This window comes from Triticum dicoccoides, chromosome 3A, assembly GCF_002162155.2.
Source record: "Triticum dicoccoides isolate Atlit2015 ecotype Zavitan chromosome 3A, WEW_v2.0, whole genome shotgun sequence".
Lineage (NCBI taxonomy): Eukaryota > Viridiplantae > Streptophyta > Magnoliopsida > Poales > Poaceae > Triticum > Triticum dicoccoides.
Genome location: NC_041384.1, coordinates 300,284,475 through 300,292,375, shown reverse-complemented (window position 1 = coordinate 300,292,375; position 7,901 = coordinate 300,284,475).

The following is a 7,901-nucleotide window of genomic DNA, read 5'->3' as shown; positions in this document are numbered from 1 at the left end:
TGGGTCATGTAATATCTGGTAAAGGTATTGCTGTTAACCCTGAGCGAGTTCAAGCCGTCCTTAATTGGACTCCACCTGAATCGGTCAAGCAAGTTCGGAGTTTTCTGGGCTTAGCGAGCTATTGTCGTCGCTTTGTCGAGAACTTCTCCAAAGTTGCCAAACCTCTAACCGAACTCCTCAAGAAAGATAAGAAGTTCGAATGGACTCCACAATGTGAGCACAGCTTTCAGGAACTGAAAAGACGGCTGACCTCTGCTCCCGTACTGGTACCGCCAGACTTCTCCAAGGACTTTGTTATCTACTGCGACGCCTCGCGACAAGGACTAGGTTGCATTCTCATGCAAGATCGACACGTAATTGCCTACGCTTCACGGCAATTGCACCCACATGAGGAGAATTATCCTACTCATGATCTAGAGCTTGCAGCCGCAGTCTATGCACTTAAAACCTGGCGACATTACCTCCTCGGTAACCGTTGCGAAATATTCACTGATCACCAAAGCCTGAAGTACATTTTCACCCAACCGGATCTAAATCTCAGGCAAAGACGTTGGGTTGAATTGATCACAGACTTCGACCTAGGAATAACCTACACCCCAGGGAAAGCCAACGTCATGGCTGATGCGCTAAGTCGTAAATCTTATTGTAACAACCTGATGTTACAACAAAGTCAACCGCTTCTCCATGAGGAATTTCGGAAGCTTAACCTTCACATTGTACCTCAAGGTTTTCTTTCCACCTTGGTGGCAAAACCTACCCTTACGGATCAGATTATCAAAGCACAGAAGGTAGATCCGGGAATCTCCCGCATCAAGAGAAACATTCAGAAAGGAATTGCGAATTGCTTCTCCATTAATGATCAAGGGGTCGTATACTTCGGGAATCGACTAGTGGTTCCCAAAGTGCGAAACCTGAGGCGTTTGATCCTTAAGGAAGCTCATGAATCTCCTCTCACCATTCATCCCGGTAGTACTAAGATGTATCAGGACCTACGCCAGAGGTTCTGGTGGACTAGGATGAAGAGAGAAATTGCTCAGTATATTGCTAATTGCGACGTCTGTCGTCGTGTAAAAGCAGAGCATCAACGGCCTGCTGGCACCCTTCAAACCCTAGCTATTCCTGAATGGAAATGGGATAAAATTGGTATGGATTTCATTACCGGTTTTCCCAGGACCAAGAGAGGGAATAATGCTATTTTCGTCGTGGTCGATCGTCTTTCCAAAGTAGCCCATTTCTTACCTGTTCGTGAGAGTATAACCGCTAGCCAGCTGGCAGACTTATACATCTCCCGAATAGTGTCCCTCCATGGTGTTCCTTTGGAAATTAACTCGGATCGAGGAAGTCTTTTCACCTCTCGATTTTGGGAAAGTTTCCAAAATGCTATGGGAACCCGTCTCTCCTTTAGCACCGCCTTCCACCCTCAGTCGAGTGGTCAAGTGGAACGCGTCAACCAGATTCTAGAAGACATGCTTCGAGCCTCTGTTATCTCATTCGGAATGGACTGGGAGAAGTGCCTTCCATTTGCCGAATTCGCCTACAACAACAGCTATCAATCTAGCTTGGGTAAAGCCCCTTTTGAAGTTCTCTATGGACGACGGTGTCGAACACCCCTTAACTGGTCAGAGACCGGGGAAAGACAATTCTTTGGCCCGGATATGATTCAGGAAGCAGAAGAACAAGTTCGTATCGTTCGTGAAAAGTTGAAAACAGCCCAATCTCGTCAAAAGAGTCAATATGACCGAAAACATAAGGCTATGACTTTCGAGGTTGACGAGAAGGCTTATCTGCGGGTCACCCCTCTGAAGGGAACCCATCGTTTCGGTATCAAAGGCAAATTGGCTCCTCGTTACATTGGACCTTTTCGCATTCTCGCCAAACGAGGGGAAGTTGCCTACCAGTTGGAACTGCCTCCGCACCTCTCCAGGGTCCACGATGTCTTCCACGTTTCTCAACTCAGGCGTTGCTTCTCGGATCCTATCCGTGGAGTGGACCACGAAACGCTTGATCTCCAAGATAATCTTACATATCGAGAGTACCCCATTCGTATCCTCGATCAGGCCGAACGTACCACTCGACGTCATAATATCAAGTTTCTCAAGGTTCAATGGTCGCACCATTCTGAGGATGAAGCAACTTGGGAAAGGGAGGATCGTCTTCGACTCGAGTATCCCGCCTTCTTCCCGGAGGAACCCAAATCTCGGGACGAGATTCTTTTGAGTGGGGGTGAGTTGTCACACCCTAGCTAGTCATGCATTAGAGTGTTGCATCATGTTTACTCTTTCATCAGAAACTTGAAATGGGGATGACAGAACCCCCAGTCCCCTCTGAAACCAACTAGGGTTACTAAAATAATTTTCAATGAACCTGAAATGCCCTTCTAAAATGCCCATCATTTTTGTCTTGGTTCAGAACCTCTGCCAAAAGTGGTGCACATTTTCCTAGGCCATCCTAGGGTTTTTGAATTAAATCATAAATATTTGAATTTGGGCATTTAAAATTATATAAAATATTTAAATGCTCAAATATCTCCAAACTAAAATGTTTCATGTTGGAAATAATCCAACTATGGGCTAGGAATAGTTTGGTGATTTTTGAAGTTGCCTAGGTATTTTATTAAATTCAACAAAGTTGCAGATATATTAAATAAAAACAGAAATAAAAAAAAAGGGGAAAACTTACCTGGCGCCACCGCAGGCCCACCAGCCAGCCCACCTGGCCGGCCCAGCCCGGCCACCGCTCCAGCGAGCTGCTTGGCTCGCCAGGCAGGCAGCCAAGGTGCTCGGCGGCAGCACCGCAGCTCGCCACGCAGCTGCACGCCGCCCTGCCTCCCACTCTCGCCGCCCTGATGGCCTGCACGAGCTCCACGTCGCGCCCCGACCCTCCTGGACACCTCCATTCGCCCCCAGTTCCTCTCCCTCGCGCTCCCACGCCATGGCCGACGCCACCGTCGCCGCACCTCCGCCGTAGCCGTGCTCCCCTTCGTCTCCACGCCGCGCCACCGTGTCCAGAAGCTCCGCCGTCCTCCACTTCTTCGAGCTAGTCGAGCCCCGAGCGCTCGCGTGCCCCGAAGCCGCCGCACCAACCTCGCCCGAACCGCCATCGCCGGAGATCCCCTTCGCCGTCGCCGCCGCAGCAGCTCGTCCCCGACCACGCCGTCCTCTCCATCAAGACCGCAGTGAGCTGGGCTAACTCCCCCTTCCTCTCTATCTCTCTCTCGTGCACCACAGCGAGCACACCAAGCTCACCCGCACGCGCCGTCGCGGACCTCGTCGCCGACGTGCTTCCGGCCACACTCCGGCCACAAGATGGTGTCCATCTTACTCACCGAGTCCCACAACACCTAGCTAGCCACTCCACGAGCCTCACCGACCCCTCTAGCGCCAAGTTCATCCTCGACCGAACCCTGGTGGCCGCCAAAGTCGTCGCCGGCGCCAACTCCGGCCACCCCGACCCCAACGGACTCCGCCAAGAGCTGCGGTTTGTCCTCAGCTCCACTCGGGTGGTCTCCGCGGCCCATTTGGTGGCCGAAATGGCCAAAACCACTCCCGCTGCCGCGTCGGGCTCGCCGTCGGCTAAACGCCGGCGTCGCTGGCTTTGACTTTGACCACGGGTGGGCCCTGGTTGACTCCCCTGAGTCAATGACAGGTGGGGCCCAGCCCTGTTAATTAAACAGGATTAGTTTTAATTAAATTTTAATTAAAATAATCACCCTGACATGCGGGACCCACTGTCAGGTTTGACCCAGACCTATTCCGTTGACCTGCTGACGTCACACTGACGTCAGGCTGACGCAGTAATTGATTTTCTGGATTTAATTTAAATCAGGAAATTCCAGAATATAATTTAAACTTCAAAAATTCATAACTTTTATTCTGTAACTCCAAATTGGACAAATTATATATGAAAAATGATCAGAAAAATCCAATCTATCCATCTGTACTATTTTCATGCATGATCAAACAAGTTAAATTGATGTTTTAAGCAGAACAAGGAAAAGCACTTTAAAAGGCCATGTTTGAGTTTGAAATTTGAATCTTTGATTCAAATTTGTTCAAACCCTTCTGGTTTTAGTTGCATTAGCCCAACACACTCATATTGCCATGTTTCATGCATGCATCATATTGTTGCACATTGTTTGGTGATGGTTGTGTATCGATGTCCTTTGCGACAGGTTCTGCCTCCGAGGAGTACCGTGATTACCCTAACGAAGAACCGTATCAGTGCATCGAACCATCAGGCAAGCAACCAACCATTTGATCATATCGATACAATCCCATGTTCTCGCTCCTGCTCTCTTTTACTGCATTAAGACAACGCATTTCAAACTGCTGTGTGCTACGGTAGTTGAACCCATTTCCTCTGCATGACCTGTCATTGCCACAGTAACTAGATGAAACCCACTAGCATGTGTAGGAGTTGATTGAGCCATATGTATGTGTTGTTCCTACCTTGCTATGCCTGCTATGCTTAGAGTCGTGTCAGGTCTGGTTCATCTAGGTGATGGGCTAGAGTGAAATGATTATATCGGTAATGAGAGTGGTGTGGTGAACACGATTTGGTAAAGGTATCGATGAGAGGCCATGTAGGAGTACATGGTGGGTTGTTTCATTGAAGCCGACCTTAAGCACTGAGATCTGTATGTGTGATTTAAGAATCAGCTACTACCATGCATTGGGCCCGAAACCAATGGACCCTCTCGGCTTCTTATTCACCCTAGTTCTCCGTCCAGGAGTTGCAAGTAGTTTCTGGTGTTTGTAGCCTACTGGAGGCCGTGGACAGCGCTGACCGTAGGGGTGGGCTGTGATGCGGTAGGTACGTGGCACGGTGTACCGAATACCCGTTAGGTATCTCGGGAACCCTGTTCACATCGTTCGGGGCCGTATGGGAAACCTCGGCCGGACTCCCTGCGGATGGAACCTGGATAGGCGATAAACCTGGACTGGAGGCTTAGGTGATTAGGTAGGTCGTGGCCGACACCCTCGTTGGGCTTCCGCTTGAAGGTTGCCGAGTACATGTCGTGTAAACGACGGTAAGTGGTGAGAGCGTGTATGAAGGAGTACACCCCTGCAGGGTTAACATGATCTATTCGAATAGCCGCGTCCGCGGTAAAGGACTACTTGGTTGCCTATACAGTTCATAGACAAGTAAATGGAAACTGTTAAAAGCCTCAAGATAAGTGTGAGTGCCGAGGATGGCTCTTCCGTAGGAAGACGGAGGTGGATCCTTGGTAGTGTATTGAAGTGGTGAGTAGTGGACTCGTGTGCGCAAAACCATTTCAAGTTGGAGTATCGTAGGATAGTCTAGCCAAGAGTCAAAGCTGGCTTGCTGCAATAACTCCACCAACCCTTCTTGATAATATGCATGTATGTAGGATCTGCTGTAAGTCTTGCTGAGTACCTTTGTACTCATGTTGCTATAATTTACATTTTTACAGAAGACGCTGCAACCCCTTCTGATGGGTTCTATGTAGACGTTGACATCAACGAGTAGGCTAAAGACCCAGGTGGTGACCTTGAGCTTGTGAAGGACCACGTAGTATAGCTAGGCTTTCCAAGCCTCTTTTATTTTACTAGTTGTCTGTACTCAGACAAGTTACTTCCGCTGCTGGTTTGTATGACTGTATGACTTGTATGTTGGGTCGTGAGACCCGTACCTTTGTGTATGTTATGTATGGCTCCCTGAGCCTTAAATAAAGTACTTGTGTCGTAGAGTCATGTTGTGATGCTTCGTTGTATTTGCACATATCGAGCATATTGTGTGTATGATTGAAATGCTTGGTATGTGTGGGATCTGACTATCTAGTTGTTTATCTTTAGTAGCCTCTCTTACCGGGAAATGTCTCCTAGTGTTACCGCTGAGCCCTGGTAGCTTGCTACTGCTCTGGAACACTTAGGCTGGCCGGCATGTGTCCTTCTTTGTTCCTGTGTCTGTCCCTTCAGGGAAATGTCACGCTTTGAGTACCGGAGTCCTGTTAGCCCGCTACAGCCCGGTTTACCGGAGTCCTGCTAGCCCAGTGCTACAGCCCGGACCCACTTGCTGATGACCGACACGTTCGAAGCTGGGTCATGGATGCCTGTCCCTGTAAGTCTGTGCCACTTTGGGTTTACGACTAGTCATGTCAGCCCGGGCTCTTTATCATATGGATGCTAGCGACACTATCATATACGTGAGCCAAAATGCGCAAACGGTCCCGGGCAAAGGTAAGGCGACACCGTGGGGATACCGTGCGTGAGGCCGCAAAGTGATATGAGGTGTTACCGGCTAGATCGATGTGACATCGAGTCAGGGTCCTGACAGGCTCTAACTGAACCCGAGCGATTGCACTGCAGGCTACGCGTTACTGAACCCGAGCGATCGATCGATGGCTATTAACTGAAGCCGATCGATGCTGCCTCTAGATGAACAGTGAGCGTTGTGGGTGGTGGATGAACAATTGCCGGTGGGGGTGGATGAACAGGACCCCATGGTGTTGCCTCTGGATGAACAGGACCCCGATCGATCGAGCCAGTTGGGGCTGGATGAACAAGACCCCGTGGAGGGAAGGATGAACAGGACCACCCCGTGGAGGGCAGGATGAATAGTAGATGGTGGAGGGCTGGAGTAACAGTAGCCCGTGGAGGGGTGGTTGAACAGGAGCCCGTGGAGAGGGCTGGTTGAACAGTAGCCGGTGGAGTAGCACACAGTGGAGGCTGGATGAACAGGAGCCCGTGGATGAACAGTCGTAGGTGGAGGCTGGAGGAGGTCGAAGGTGGATGAACAGTAGCTCGTGGAGGCTGGAGGGGGTCGACGGTGGAGATGAACAGTATCCCGTGGAGTCCCGTTTTGCGGTACGCCACACCCCTCCCTATGAACAGGACCCCCGTTTCGACCGTAGGAGCTCCGTTTCATCCGTTTTGCGGTACGCCACACCCCTCCTGATGAACATGACCCCTGTTTCGACCATAGGAGGTCCATTTCCTCCGTTTTGCGGTACGCCAGACCCCTCCCGATCAACAGGACTCCATTCCGAACGTAGGAGGCGCGTTTCCTCCGTTGTGCGGTACGCCAGGCCTCGTTTCCATCGCCTATTCTGTCCAAGCCCTCCCGATGAACACGAGCACACATTCCGTTCCGACCCAGCCGGTTGGCTCCCACGCGTTTCGTTGCCTCCCGATGAACACGAGCATTCTGTTGCCTCCCCATGAACACGACGCATTCCGTTGCCTCCCCATGAACACGACGTATTCCGTTGCCTCCCCATGAACACGATGACGACACTGTTTCTCCGTTCCGACCCAGCCATGTCAACGAACCCTCGTCGTACGTATGCGCGAGTAGGCGTTCGAGACCCCACCCGTATGTACACATACATGGCCGTATTTCTTTCTTGCACCCTGGCCGCCTCTACTACGACACGTGCGTGCCTCTAAGTCCACCAGTATATATGTACGTTGTCACATCCCTAGTTTCTGGCATTGCTCTAGGCTAGCTTCATGTGTGCTTCATGTCTATATTTTTGAAACTTGAATTGAGGAATATTGGAAGCCTCAAAACCCTAAATAAAAGAGGGGCAAAAACCCTAGAAATCTCATTCATTGCTCCAAAAGGCTCTTCTTAAATGTTTGATAATTTTTGGTAAGGGTTCTGGTCCCAACCAAAATATTGAACATTTTTAAGGATTTATTTTTGGGACTTTGGATTTAATTCATTAGCTATTTGAATTTGAATTATATTCATATAATTAGAATATAATTTCAAATACCCCCTGAAATATTTTATAAGCTTTTGGAAAAGTCCATCTAGCAATATAAAATATTCAGAGGAGCTTTGGCATTGTTTGAATTATTATTTTAATTCAAAACAGTGGCAAAAGAATTAAAAAAAAGAAAACAGAACTGAAATAGAAATAAAAGAGAGAGAGA